The sequence below is a fragment of the Vigna umbellata genome, chromosome 5 (genome assembly GCF_029865625.1).
Source record: "Vigna umbellata cultivar VRB3 chromosome 5, Vumbellata_1.0, whole genome shotgun sequence".
Taxonomy (NCBI): Eukaryota; Viridiplantae; Streptophyta; class Magnoliopsida; order Fabales; family Fabaceae; genus Vigna; species Vigna umbellata.
In genome coordinates, this window is record NC_142169.1 from 30894380 (window position 1) to 30909064 (window position 14685).

The window sequence follows — 14685 nt, forward strand, 5'->3', positions numbered from 1 at the left end:
AAGCATGCAGAGGAGATGGCGGCATTGAGGGCGCAGATCCCAACACCAGAGTTATCTGCTTCAAACAGGCAGGAGGATAACGAAGCGAGCCATCATGGGGGACCCTCCGAACGTGTTGGTGGAGGAAGGAGGGGGCCTACTCCTGCGCGCCTCACCAACCTGCTTCCATTCACGGAAGCCATCATGCAAGCGAATATGCCGGACAAGCCTCCCCCAACTCTGGAACGCTATAATGGATCTGAAGATCCTGATGACCATCTACGCAATTTTATCGATACCATGGCATTCTACACAGACAGCGATCCGGTTATATGCAGAGCTTTCTCTTTATCCCTTAAGGGTGAAGCTTTGGAATGGTTCCATAAACTTCCCCGCAATTCCGTAGATTGCTTCGCAACCATAGAATCCTTATTCCGAAAACAGTACGCAGCCAATCAAAAGCCGGCAATGACTGCTACGGAGCTCGTCCATACCAGGCAGGAGAAGGATGAGACTTTGAAAGCTTTTATGCAGCGATATATAGAAACGGCCAGGCGAGTGCCGGATATTACTCCCACTTTCATCATCAGCAATCTGTCATCCTGCTTAAGGCCGGGGGAGTTCTCGGAACAGTTATATGCTGATCCCCCATCATCCATGGAAGAATTGCAATCCACTGTGGCCAAATTCATTCGCATTGAAGACCACCGTAATGCCAATGCCAGAAAGAAGCACCACCAAGATATCCCCAACCAGGAAACTAAAAAAACGAAGCGACCCCCCAACGACTACAGACCGGACCGAGCACCTCGGAAGGAGTCGGGGTGGATATCTAAATATGATCACTACACGACCCTCAACGCCCCCAGGGCGAGGGTACTGGAAGAGGCCTTACACACCGAACTTCTCACAGCGCGGCGAAAGACCACCCCAAAGAACGCCGATAGGAGCAAATCTTGTCGGTTCCACATGAACCAGGGTCACGACACGGAAGAGTGCAATACGGTAAAAGACGAGTTAGAACGGCTCGTCCGTGCGGGTTATCTCCAGAGTTACATCAAGGAGAGAGTTACCGCAAGAGCAACAACTCCTCGTCGAAGGGACCCTCCCAGGCGAAGTCCCCGGCGATCTCCCCCTAGAGATGATCGACACCGCAGGCGATCACGCAGTCCGCCTCGACGCATAGAGAGGGAACGCTCAGTCCGGGGCCGCATCGACACTATATCTGGTGGTTTCGCTGGAGGAGGCGTGTCGTCTTCAGCGAGGAAACGACATTTGAGACAGCTGAAATCGGTCCATATGGTCGAGCGACAGGCTCGGTCGATCCCGGACATCACGTTCACGAATGCTGACTTCCACGCTCCAGACCCTGATCATGATGATCCTATGGTCATCACGGCTAACATAGCTCGGTATGATGTCAGCAAGGTCCTCGTTGATCAAGGAAGCTCGGTCAACATTTTATATTGGTCCACTTTTCAGAAAATGGACCTATCCGAGGATCTCATCGCCCCGTTTAATGAGCAGATTGTCGGATTCTCAGGAGAGCGAGTAGACACCAGGGGATACCTTGATTTACGAACTCGACTCGGAACCAGTCGGGAGGCACCTGAACTTCGAGTTCGATTCTTGCTGGTCGAGGCGAACGCATCATACAACGCCTTGCTAGGGCGTCCCTGTCTGAACGCATTTGGAGCAATTGTGTCTACTCCCCACCTCGCCATGAAGTTCCCAACAAATCATGGTACTATTTGTACGGTGAGGGCCGACCAGCGAACGGCCCGACAGTGTTATGTGGCGGGGTTAAAGGTCACCCCTTTTATTCCAACAAAGAGAACAAAAGTAGTCGACGCAGCAGTAGTCGACCTAGACCCCCGAACCAATGTGGACGAGCGCCTTCATCCGCAAGGCGAAGTCAAGCTCCTATCCCTGACGAGTGACACGTCTAAAACCACCAGCATCGGCAAGGATCTCACCTCAAACGAGGAGCAGGCCCTAAGTCAGATACTGCGAAACAATGCAGACTTATTTGCATGGACAGCCGCCGACATGCCAGGAATTCACCCAGGAGTTATGTCCCAAAAATTGTCCATCTTCAGGGAGGCGCGACCAGTCGCCCAGAAGAAGCGTAGGTTCGGAGAAGAAAAGCGTCAAGCCATTCAAGTTGAGATCGACAAGCTGATAAATGCCCGATTCATCAGAGAGTTAACATATACCACATGGCTGTCGAACGTGGTTATGGTCAAGAAGTCAAACGGTCAGTGGCGGATGTGTGTCGATTTCACTGATCTCAACAAGGCATGCCCCAAAGACTCATACCCCTTGCCCAGCATCGACCGCCTTGTAGATGGAGCTTCTGGTCATGTCATTTTCAGTTTTCTGGACGCTTACTCGGGGTACAACCAGATCCCAATGTACCACCCCGATCAAAGCAAGACAGCCTTTATCACTGAACGCGCCAATTACTGCTATGAAGTAATGCCGTTTGGATTAAAAAATGCCGGAGCCACTTATCAACGCCTCATGGATAAGGTCTTCCATCATCAGATAGGGCGTTGCATGGATGTGTATGTGGACGACATGGTAATTCGCAGCAATTCTATAGACCAGCACCTGCAAGATTTGAAGGAGGTCTTCGGGCAACTCAGACGATACAGCATGCGCCTCAACCCTTCCAAATGTACTTTCGGCGTCCCAGCCGGAAAATTCTTAGGATTCTTGCTCACACGTCGAGGCATTGAAGCCAACCCCGACAAATGCAGGGCGGTACTCGACATGACGGCTCCGAAGACCCTAAGAGAGGTACAGCGTCTTGTGGGTCGCCTAACCGCCCTGTCACGGTTTATTCCAAAGCTGGCCGAACACATCAAACCCATCCTGAAGAATTTGAAGAAGGGTTCCACTCAACATTGGGACGAGGATTGTGAGACTGCATTCAACACTGTCAAGCGCATCCTCACTAGTCCTCCAATTATGGCTCGACCAGACGAGGGATTCGACTTACAGCTATATATCTCAGCTTCCCAGCATGCTGTCAGTGCTGCCCTGATACAAGAAGCACCCTCCTTCAAGTTGATCTACTTCATCAGCCGTACACTGCAGGGGGCGGAGGAACGATATTCTCGAATCGAGAAGCTCGCCTTGGCCCTTCTCAACGCCTCTCGACGCCTTCGCCCGTACCTCCAGAGCCATCAGGTGGTAGTCCGTACGGATCATCCCATAGCCAAAATCCTCCGCAAACCAGATTTGGCAGGGAGAATGGTTGCCTGGTCCGTGGAACTATCCGAATTCGGACTCCGTTACGAGCCACGCGGATCCATCAAGGGTCAGCATCTGGCAGATTTCGCAGCTGACCTCACATCTACACCGGCCGACTCCCCTACCACATGGCTACTCAGTGTCGATGGTTCCTCCGACAAGAGGGGAGGTGGAGCCGGGATCGTTCTAGAAGGCCCGGACGGTGTGGTCGTAGAACAAGCCATCATATTTAAATTCCCTGCCAGCAACAACCAAGCCGAATACGAAGCCTTGGTTGCAGGCTTATCTTTAGCCCGAGAATTCTCAGTCGATCATTTAGAGTGTCGGATGGACTCAAAGTTAGTAGTCAGCCACGTCAACGGCACCTATCAAGTCAAGGATAACCAACTGCTGCGATACTTCCACAAGGTTCAAACCTTACTACAGGGCTTCGTCACAGTTAATATCATCCATGTACCCAGGGAACAAAACGCAAGGGCTGATCTATTGTCTAAGTTAACTCATTCTAAGGAGCGAGCACAGCTATCATCTGTTATTAGAATGACCCTCGACCATCCTGGGGTGGAAACTTTCGCCACCGATGTGTCGGCGCCCGTAACCGACTGGCGACAGAAAGTCAAAGATCTTATGGAGCAGCAGGACAAAGGAGGTAGCATTACGGCAGCCGACTCCAAGAGAATCGCGCGTTTTGTATGTATAGGCGACGACCTATACCGTCGTGGTTTTAGCTATCCTCTATTGAAGTGTATATCCGCGGAAGAGGCAGATTATGTGATACGTGAACTACACACCGGGATATGTGGATTTCACTCTGGCAAGCGAACCTTGAGAGGCCGTGTTCTCCGTGCTGGATATTACTGGCCCACTCTCGACCACGACTGTGAGACATTCGTCAAGAAATGCATCTCCTGTCAAGCACATGGCCACGATATCCGTGCACCTCCCGAAGACTTGCACAATATTGTCTCTCCTTGGCCATTCGCCCAGTGGGGTCTCGACATAGTGGGACCACTGCCAGTCGCCAAAGCACAAAACAAATTTCTCCTCGTGGCGGTCGACTACTTCACAAAATGGATCGAGGCGGAGCCATTATCCATCATCAGTGCACAACGAGTGCAGAAATTCATTTGGCGCCTGATCTGTCGGTTCGGTCTCCCTAAAAAGATCATTACCGACAACGGTCGCCAATTTATTGAACGCAAGTTAGAGGATTTTCTCAGCAGTTTGGGCATTAAGCATGTCACGTCATCAGTCGAACACCCTCAAACAAACGGCCAAGCCGAGGCCGCGAATAAAGCCATCCTGACAGAATTAAAGAAGCGACTCGGCGAAGCCAAGAGTTTATGGGTAGAGGAGCTGCCAGAGGTCCTGTGGGCATACAGATGCACACCCCACGGATCTACAGGTGACACGCCATTCAACTTAACATACGGCACCGATGCCATGCTCCCGGTCGAGATAGGCGAACCCTCATTAAGACGACAAATCACTGATATGTCACTTAATGAAGAGCAATTACGGACAAACCTCGACGTACTTCCTGAACGTCGAGAGGTTGCCACCATCCGCGCAGAGGCCCAGAAACGCATACTATCTCGACGATACAACACAAAAGTCAAGCCCAGAGCCTTCAAAAGCGGCGATCTGGTATGGCGAAAGCGGGGAGAGGCTCGGAAAAATCGAGCCCATGGCAAGCTTGCAGCTAACTGGGAAGGACCCTTTCGGGTCACAGAAGACATGTCGAACGGTGCATATCGCCTCCAACAGCTTGATGGACACCCAGTTCCCAATACCTGGAACGCCACTCATCTTAAATATTATTTTAGCTAATATCCGTTTATTGTTCATTTCTTTTCACAACTCTATCAAGTTCAGTTATCAAATAAAGCTTACATTCCATCATGCTTATTGTCTCAATTCATTTATCAATGTTATGATGTCGAGTCCCAAGGCTGTCGTACAGGACACTTCCACCTACAAAGGATTTAAGAGCAGACCCATTAATCGATGTTCGCCCTTGAACATCCAACACATGTGGAACACACTCCCATTAATCGATGTTCGCCCTTGAACATCCAACACATGTGGAACACACTCCCATTAATCGATGTTCGCCCTTGAACATCCAACACACGTGGAATACACTCCCATTACTCGATGTTCGCCCTTGAACATCCAACACATGTGGAATACACTCCCATTAATCGATGTTCGCCCTTGAACATCCCACACACGTAGAATACACTCCCATTAGTCGATGTTCATCCTTGAACATCCAATATCTGGTAGAGGTTCACCCTCGAACACCCAGTATTTTCTTCACTCAACCATCGTTCTCAACTGTCACACGACATGCTATCAACACACTCGACACTCACACTTAGCGATCACTACAGCAAATACATTGCAGAATCAGATAAGTTAAAACGCAAACCGCAAAGTCACCAAACATACAAGTCGAGCATTCATAAAATTATCAAAGTTTAGCATTCATAGTCGTCAACCAAATATTCAAGTATGTATCTACAGACCTTCCCTACATCTTAATCTATTACAATCTTAGACGAGTCGCCTTCAACAGCCTCAGCATTCTCCTTGGCGGGCTCGTCTACTTTCATCGCTCCTTCGGGCTCGTTGTTGACGGCCACCTCTTCATCCTCTTCCCCCTCCAGGACAGCATCCTCTGGTATTTCTTTCAAAGGCTTCAGGTGGCCTTCATGCACGTCCTTACGGACGTCAAATTCAACTCCTTTGGTGGATACTTGAAGCAAGTGCCCGACTTGCCTCAAGGCTTTCCTGAAGCCCTTCTTATGTTCATCCATAACCGCATCTTTCAGCTCCTCAATCAACTCCTTATGGTCAAAGACTTCTACCTTCAGCGCGTTCCTCTCTCGGGCCACTATCAGCATGGAATTCTTTGCTTGATCCAGGTCCCGCGCCATCTGCTCGCGTTCTTGTTGGAAGGCCACATCAGCTTCCTTCAAACGTACCTCGCCCTCCTTCAAACATTCTTCCATACGCTTCTGCCTGGCCTCACAGCCAGCATGGACCTCGCCAAGTTCTTTCAGTTGGGCGCGCACCTTTTCCAACTCGGACCGCATCTGACCCCTATCCGAAGCATACGCCAGATGCCAAGCCAACGCTTGTGCTCGTGTGTTCATCTCTAGCAAGCTGTCAGCAATCTGTTGCTCGCTCATGTTTTCAATCACCTTTTTCTCTGAAACATCCAGGTTGAGGTCTACCCTATGACCAGGCATGAAGGCACGATCCCATATGCCCTGCGGCAGGGGGCGTTCATTTTCTTCAACCACCTCCTTATTTTTCTTTGCTGCCTCGCGGTTGATGTCGCCTGTCTTGGATTTCCTTTTGCGTACGAGAGGCACCTCAGCTAATGTCGTCTCCGCAGCCGCTGCCACCACGACGGGAGGTGGATCAGATGGTGGCACCGGATGGCATTGTTGCCCAGCGGACGACCCTGGACGATTACCTTCATCCCTCTCATCGTCGATGGTCTGAAACCAACTGCGACCACTTCCTTTCCTCCCCATTATCTCTGCAAAACACCAAAACCCATCCAGCATGGTCAGCAACAACATAACAATTTTCAAAAGTAAAAAGCAAGGACACATACCAAACACCCTCGCCCCCGCGTCATCGAACTCGAGACATTCAATAATCTGACGAGAAGAGAAGGGGCGTGGCAACGAGGTCAACACACTCAAAGCCTCCAACTCTTCGATCGTCATCTTATCTTCCGACCACGATGTAAATCTTAGAGGATCCTGGGTCCAGTATAAAGGAAACCTGGGATTCCCCTCACCATCGAAAAAGAATTGTCGACCCACATCGTTGATCGACACCTTGAAAAACTTTTCCTTAAAACCCCTATAGGATTGCAAGTACAGCTCTAGGAGTGCGTTACCCGGGTCAGAAATTAGTGATACCCACCCTTTCGTGGCCAACGGTCGACACCTAAAGAAATACAAAAACAAGCCTACAGTGGGCCTAATGTCTAACGCCCGACATACTACGGCAAAAGCCTGCATATACCCCCAGCTATTAGGATGCAATTGACTCGGTGCAACATTTAGGGTACGCAGAACATCCATTTGGAATGGGGTAAACGGCAACCTCACATACAAATCGTAAAACAAGGCAGCATAACAATAGAAGAAATCATCAGAGGCATTTTCCCTACCATAGCATACCCTTTCGTCATCTCGACAAGCTTTCAACTTTATACATGTTTGATACTCTAGGGTTCTTAACAGGCAACTATCCTCAATCCAGTTTGTTAATATAGCCTTACTCCTAAATTGACTTCTAAGCTCTTTCACCTCACGCGCCGCCCACGCGTACTCATCTCCGCTAATCAGAGATATTGCACGACCCCCGGGGTCCTCACCGCACACATTTCCGTATATAAAGGCCTCCTCCCCATGAGGTATGGTGGTAACCTCAGGATATCCCGCCGTAGATGACGGCCCCGGCATATCGCCACCAGTATCCTGACCCTTTCTTTCCATTATCAATAGTAAGTACACTAAGACAAGAGAGATTCTAGGGTTACCTGGTTGTTTCTCGTAGTAGTGAAGGCAACGAAATTGACGAAGAAACAATCTCGTTCGCAGTATACACTCTCAGTATTTGCTCTTCTGCCAAAGTGAATAAACCTCTTTTGAGTCGTGTTGAAGAAGCCAAACCGTTTAATTATCAGATGCCGTAGGATTATTTTTAATCTAACGGCTCCTAGCTAGCGTCCCCTCCTTTCTCTAAAGGAGCGGGAAAACCCTAAAATTCGTAACGCCGCGCACAGCTGTCATCCACATCTCCTCGTTCCTTCCACGTCTCCTCGTTTCCTCCACGTCACCTCGATTCTTCCAACAATACTCAAAAGCCCTTCGTAACTCGGTCCCCTATTTACTCGGACTTGGGGGGCATGTACTGTAGGATACTTAATTCCCCACAGGTCAATCAACAGCCCGACAACAGTCGATCACCAATAGCCCGACAACAGTCGATCACTGTACTATGGGACACCTAATCCCCCAAAGGTCGACCAATAGCCCGACGACAGTCGATCACAGAGCATGGTCGACCGCTTGGTCCCCGACAACCAACATCGCGACAATTAACAATCACACGACACACGACATGTCGCCTAGCCATGTCGACACACAGTATGTCCGACATACAGGACGCAATGTCATAGAGGGCAGCTACAAATAAGCAGTTACACATGTTACACATAATTAGCTAACCAACACCATGAATCACGGAGGTAGTTGACTCGGTATCAATACACAATCTGGCAGTTACAACTCCTAGGCAGTCAGCTTCGGTAACTGACCGGATTGCCAGGTAACGGTTTACTATTACTGTTTTAAATACACAGAACATCTGAGAAAAAAGGTACGTTTTTCCCCTAAGAAGATAGATATTCTCATTTTTCAGACAACACCCTTGTTGACTTGAGCGTCGGAGTACTTTTGCAGGTACCCAGCCCACCTTGTTCAAAGGAGACAGAAAAAAGGTAACACAGTGAAAGCAGCACAGAGAAACAGCGCAGAGCAAGTTTGTTAGGTTCGTATCTCGTTCTCCACACCCCTACAGAAACAATGTATATCAAGAGAAAATCCTTTGTATAATAATATAAATATTTCTGAATAAAAAATAAAAAATATAAAGTAAAAAGTAAAAAGTTATGAAAGCAGTCCATTTCTCATTTCTTCCATTCACCAATTGAATGTAAAGTGATGAGCATGAGAGCTTGTTCCTTTTCAATATATCTCTTATGACTATGGTGAAATTATATGACTATAAACATTTCCTAAAAGTCAAGCTATAAGAAAATGAAGACAAATCAAAGCTTCATCTTTTTTGGTAGGTCATTTCAGAATTTCCATTACAGTGCAAGTAACTAAAATATTAATTTGGAAGAAAATATCTTTAGAATATGTTTCTCTTGAATTGTTTTGTTAGTTAGAAGAAAGAGTTAAATTAAATTTATTTCATTTATTTTCTTCATCAAAATACTATTATCACTTTAGCCAGTTCCAGACTTTCACCCCAATAACTTACAGTAAATTTTTTATCAAATAGATATAATGTTAATTTATAATATATTGGATTTGATTCTTATATTTGATGGTCTTTGTTGAGAAATTTACATAAATAAAAATAATATCAGAGTGTAACATACCAATAAATACAAGTTCAAACAATTTTTGTTTTACTAAATAAAATATATAATTTTAAGTTGAGTTTAAATATTATTATTTAATGAAAAATTATATTGTAAAAAATCCCTCTTCTATTTCGTATTTTAATTGAATTTTAATTTTTGTAAATATCTCCGACTTGACTTTTAGACCAAATATATACGTAAACTTAGAGCAATACCATGATGAACCAAAAAGTCTTCTGGTCCTATTGATAAGAATAGATAATTACTATTCTCATTTACAGCATTTAACCAACCAGACAACCATATGCTTTGTTCCGCATTGAATGTTGGACTGTTCGATAAAGATAAAAGTATATCAAACCTATAAGAAGTTTTACCATAAACAGATTATATCCATTGGGCAAATATAGGAGGTTCAATCAAAATTTGTTTCTCCGAAGTACCAAAAGCAAGCATTACATTGTTATGGACATAAAGTCCCATAGTATAGTATATACCTACCAAAATATAATAAAACTTTTTAGCAACTATTTATATAACAATATTAAATAATGTATAACCAAAATAAAATAAACACCGATTATAGGATTATCTTCTTCATATTATTAAGTTCGATTTCTATATAACGTGAAGACCTATAAAATAGTATTTTATAAGTGATAGTAGGTTAAAAATAGTGAGACTCGGATATTTTAATATTAAATGGTTTTAATATAAAATATTTCGTTATAAACAAGTTTCATTATTTTAAAACACAACATCTCTTTATAAACCACTTTTTTAAAGTCATTTGCCTTTTCTCTAAGGGTTCTTACACCCTGTTCACTTGTTTGGAGATCAGAAGTCGCCTGTGTGATCCTCGCAGTGAGATCTTCAAGTCTACCCGATCAATTTCTCAAAAGGAGATAGTTTTCTACTATTTTCTCTAGTTTAACATTCTTCCGTGCATATGGAGTTTTGCATGTATGGTATGAGTTTTCTCTTATATTCTCTAATAATCAATGGTTCTAACAACATCCCCTGATCATGTTTGGTCTCTTTGAGCTGAGGGAGCAGAGTAAGAGAAGCTAGTTTAATTAAAGTTTACTTGGTAGACATATTGTAATTCACGAGTTTATGATAATGGTGTGTTTAAAATGTACTATTAAATTGCATTGTGAATTCTAGTATGTTAAGTTGTTGGAATTGTTATGAAACGATATGAAAATGTGTGAAAACTGATGTGTAATTGTTATGCTAAGGTTAAAAGTGATTTTTATGAGTTATAAATGTATTTTGGTTGTATTATATGTTGATTAAACTGGTGAAGATTGTTGAATAGTACTAAGTAAAGGTATGAAGTGAGTTTTTATCAAAAATTAGAGATTTGAAAGGTGAATTTCTAAATTGATCTAAAGTTAGAATTGGTAGTTTAGAACAATTTATGTGGTCCTTAATAAATTGTTTATGATGAGAATTAGCTAGTATGTGATGAAGGAAGGAATGATAGTTACTATGGTGAAGTCAAAGTGGCATTTAAAAGGTATTTTGGAGGTTCTAATAGGTAAAAAGATAATGGAAATGAATATGGTATAAAACTGAATGTTTAAGTTTGTCGATGGAGTGATTTACAATTGTTTTGGAGTTGTGAGAATGGTATGAAACTGATATAATAATGTTTGATGGTTCATAGGTGAAGTTGGACTTGGTTTTGACTAGATGTAGGGGTTTTGACAGGTGAAATTTGGAATTAGATGTTTTGGGCTAACTGTGATGGTTGGAAATCTGTTATCAAGTCCATTAGGACTTGTTCAAGCTATTGATTGCAAAATTTGAGTATTTCAAAGGATAGAATTGAGTTTGGTATGATTTAAGGTAGTAAATTGGATTGGAGTAGTCATTTTGAGTTAGGTATCAGATTTAAGATGGTTTAGGGTGTTTAAAAGGTCTTAGGAATCTTTCAAAGTTGGAGGAGAAGTGTGCAAAGTAATCTAAAAAAAAGAGTATGGTTTTCTTCTAGTGCCTAGGCGCCCCTTTAAGGGCATTGGGTGCCAAGAAACAGGAGTTAGGGCGTTGAGCGCTAGTCCTAAGGCACTTGAGCGACAATCAGGGGATCTGTTTGACATGTTAAGTGGATTAATGCATTGTATGTGTAAGACCCTAGAAAATTGTGATAATTAGGAAATAATGTGGTTATGAAACTTGGACATTATTGTTTGATAATTAGTGTTTAATGATTAATTTTTTTCTAAAATTATAATTATTATGTTTATTATTTAATGTTATTATTGATTAAGTGGACATATGATTGGTATATTGTTATTTGAATGATTTGTGTAGTGTGTTGTTACCAAAATGATGTGTATGGCACAAATTCTAGAAAGAAATAGAGTTAAGGTAAACTTTTGGTTTTAATTATATATTGGGCCCAAGTGCAAAAGAGTAGTTTTACTCTCATTAAATGTGTAGAAATTAAGTTATGGAGGTGTAGAGATGAAAGGAAAGGAAGATAAATCTAAAATTAAAAGATTTAGTGATTGTTGATATTATTTTAATTAAAAAGATAAAGATAGAATAAGAAGATAAAAAAATAGAAAGGGAAAATTAGGTTGCATATTCTAACATATCTAGAACGAAAAGAGAGAGAGAGAGGGAGAGAGAGAGAGAATTTTGGGAGAGAAGAAAGAATTGCAGAAACCTTAGAGATTGATGGTGTTTTAAAGTGTAGACAAAGTCCTATGATTGAACAAGGTATGAGGAAGCTTACCTTTGTTTCTTAATTATTGTATGTTATATGTGTTCTTAGTTATTTTGATTAGTAATCCTTGTTGATATATGTTTATATGATTATGACTATGGTTGTATGTTGTCCTTGTTGGACAAGGATTTATGTATGCATAAGCATAGGGTTTATATAATATTTTGCTTGGGTTTTTCATATGAATGTATGTATGGTTGTTGGGTTATCCCAACGAAGGGTTTGATGCTAAAGGAGAATAAAGTTACGAGGCTTGGGGTTTTCCATGCAAATGTATGTGTAAGGGTGTGGTAATAATCATATGCGTTATAATTGTGTTGTTTGGGTTATAATATGTATAACGATTGAATTTGGATGATTCAAGTGTTGTAATGTATGTGTTTGAGTATGTTTACAAGGGTATGTGATGCTTGAATGCATGAATGATGTTTTGGGGGAGTTCCCTCGTGATTTAGGGTTGTTGCATGTATGTTTGCAGACTTTAATTATGTTCAGGATGTATTTAGTTTTCGCAGATAATCGATCATCACTAATGATAATTGATTATTGCATGTTGATACTGAGTCTGGTTGCAGGAATAATCGATTATCACTTATGATAATCGATTATCCCTTCTTGCGCGATGTTTCTGGGTGATTTTCATTGAGATAATCGATTATCAAAAGTGATAATCGATTATCACAATGTATTTTTGTGAAAAATGGTGAATTTGATGAAGAATGATTCAAGCCTAAAAAGCAATGGAACATGTTGGTACTCAATAATGGGCATGTTTATGGTCAATTTTAACTTGTGACTGTGAATTGGAGCATGAATAAGTGTTGGGATGTATTGGAGTATGTGATTGATGAGTATGAGAGTGGAGGATAAGTCTACTAGTTGTACCTTGTAAATCCTAATACTATTTGTAAATATGTGTTTCATTTTGCCTTGTGTGCATTGAAAGAGTTATTGGGGTATTGAGTCTTCTTTGTGGGAGTGAAGACGTCATCCTTATCTTTGTGTGGCAGGATTACATGGAATGTTATATATAAAATGTTTTAATTTTTTATTATTATTTAAATGTTAGGGAAGTTTGCCCTGTATTAAATATAAATTTGTCTTGGTATCTAATATTTTTTATAAAAGAAGTAAAATTTAAATAAAATTAAACTTAGTAATATACATACCAATGGTTAACAAAATCCTTAAATAGAACTCTTTAAATCATAAATTACAAAGACCATACATCAAAAATCATATAAAAAATTAAAATCCATATCCAGCCAAAGTCGGAAAATATTTGTGCAATAAACACTCTAAGAAGTGTGGTTTATTGGTTCATACCAACTGGACTGCATTGGTGGAGTCTAAGAAATAAAATATTAAATTTAACTTTTAAGTGGGTTTCATCACTTGTTGTCTTATCTTTTGTTTTCCTATTCAATATAAGCCAAATGACAAAGCAAATCTCAATATTTATTCATTTTTAGGTAGATTCCCCACTTTGTTTATTTTTTCCTTTTTTATTTTTCTCTGAAAAATTTAGAAAACTATTTTTTTTAGTTATCTCTTTTGGTTTTATCTTGAAACAAAGGGTGCGTGAAGGTAAGGAAGACTGAATTTTTTTATATAAAGTGTGAGAAAAAAATCAAAACTATTTGGAAGCAGATAGAGAAGAGTTATTCATTTCATTTAATAGCTATTTTTTTAAAAATTTGATTACTAAAATTTTGTTAGTGGTTTATAACAATTAAAAATGAGATTAAAATTCATTATTAATTTTGTATATTTTCTTAAAAAAATTATCAATATTAATGAAAACGCATATACTATACACACGTGTGTGTTTCTTTTATCATAAAAAAAGAATGATAAAATTATTATTATTATTGTATACATGCATATAAATAATTTTTATTGTAAATAAATTTTATTTGTAGGTAATTTATAATTATAAATAATTATTTTAATTTTAAAAAATGATAATGAAGCATATAGAATGAAATTACATTGAATTTTTTTCTTAATTTATATTTTATATCATGGTAATTGTAACATTCCATTTTAATAATATGTCATTGGTAAAAGAGACATCACACATAAGTGGTTAAAACGACGGATAACTCAAGAAAAATATCTGCATAAGGTTATTACAATTATCTCATATATAACTATAACACTTTTATAAATATATGCAAAGATCTTATATTACTAAGAATTGCATTACATTGAAACCAAAAGCGTAATATATTTTTACAAAACATCTAATAAACACAAAAAACTAAGCATATTATCTTATACTTCTACATCTCCCTCACTCTACATCAAATCAATTGGAACATTTTCATCTGTTCACATCATTAAGGTGATCATCACAAACAAGGGGAACAAACAAACAAACAAACAAAAAAATGGTAAGCTAATATACCAAAATGCTTGATCTAAACATTTATAATGTACCAATTTATCCATATCACATGTCAAACATCCCACAGACTCACACACTTAAATAACAATTGATACTAAACTCAATTATTCGGAT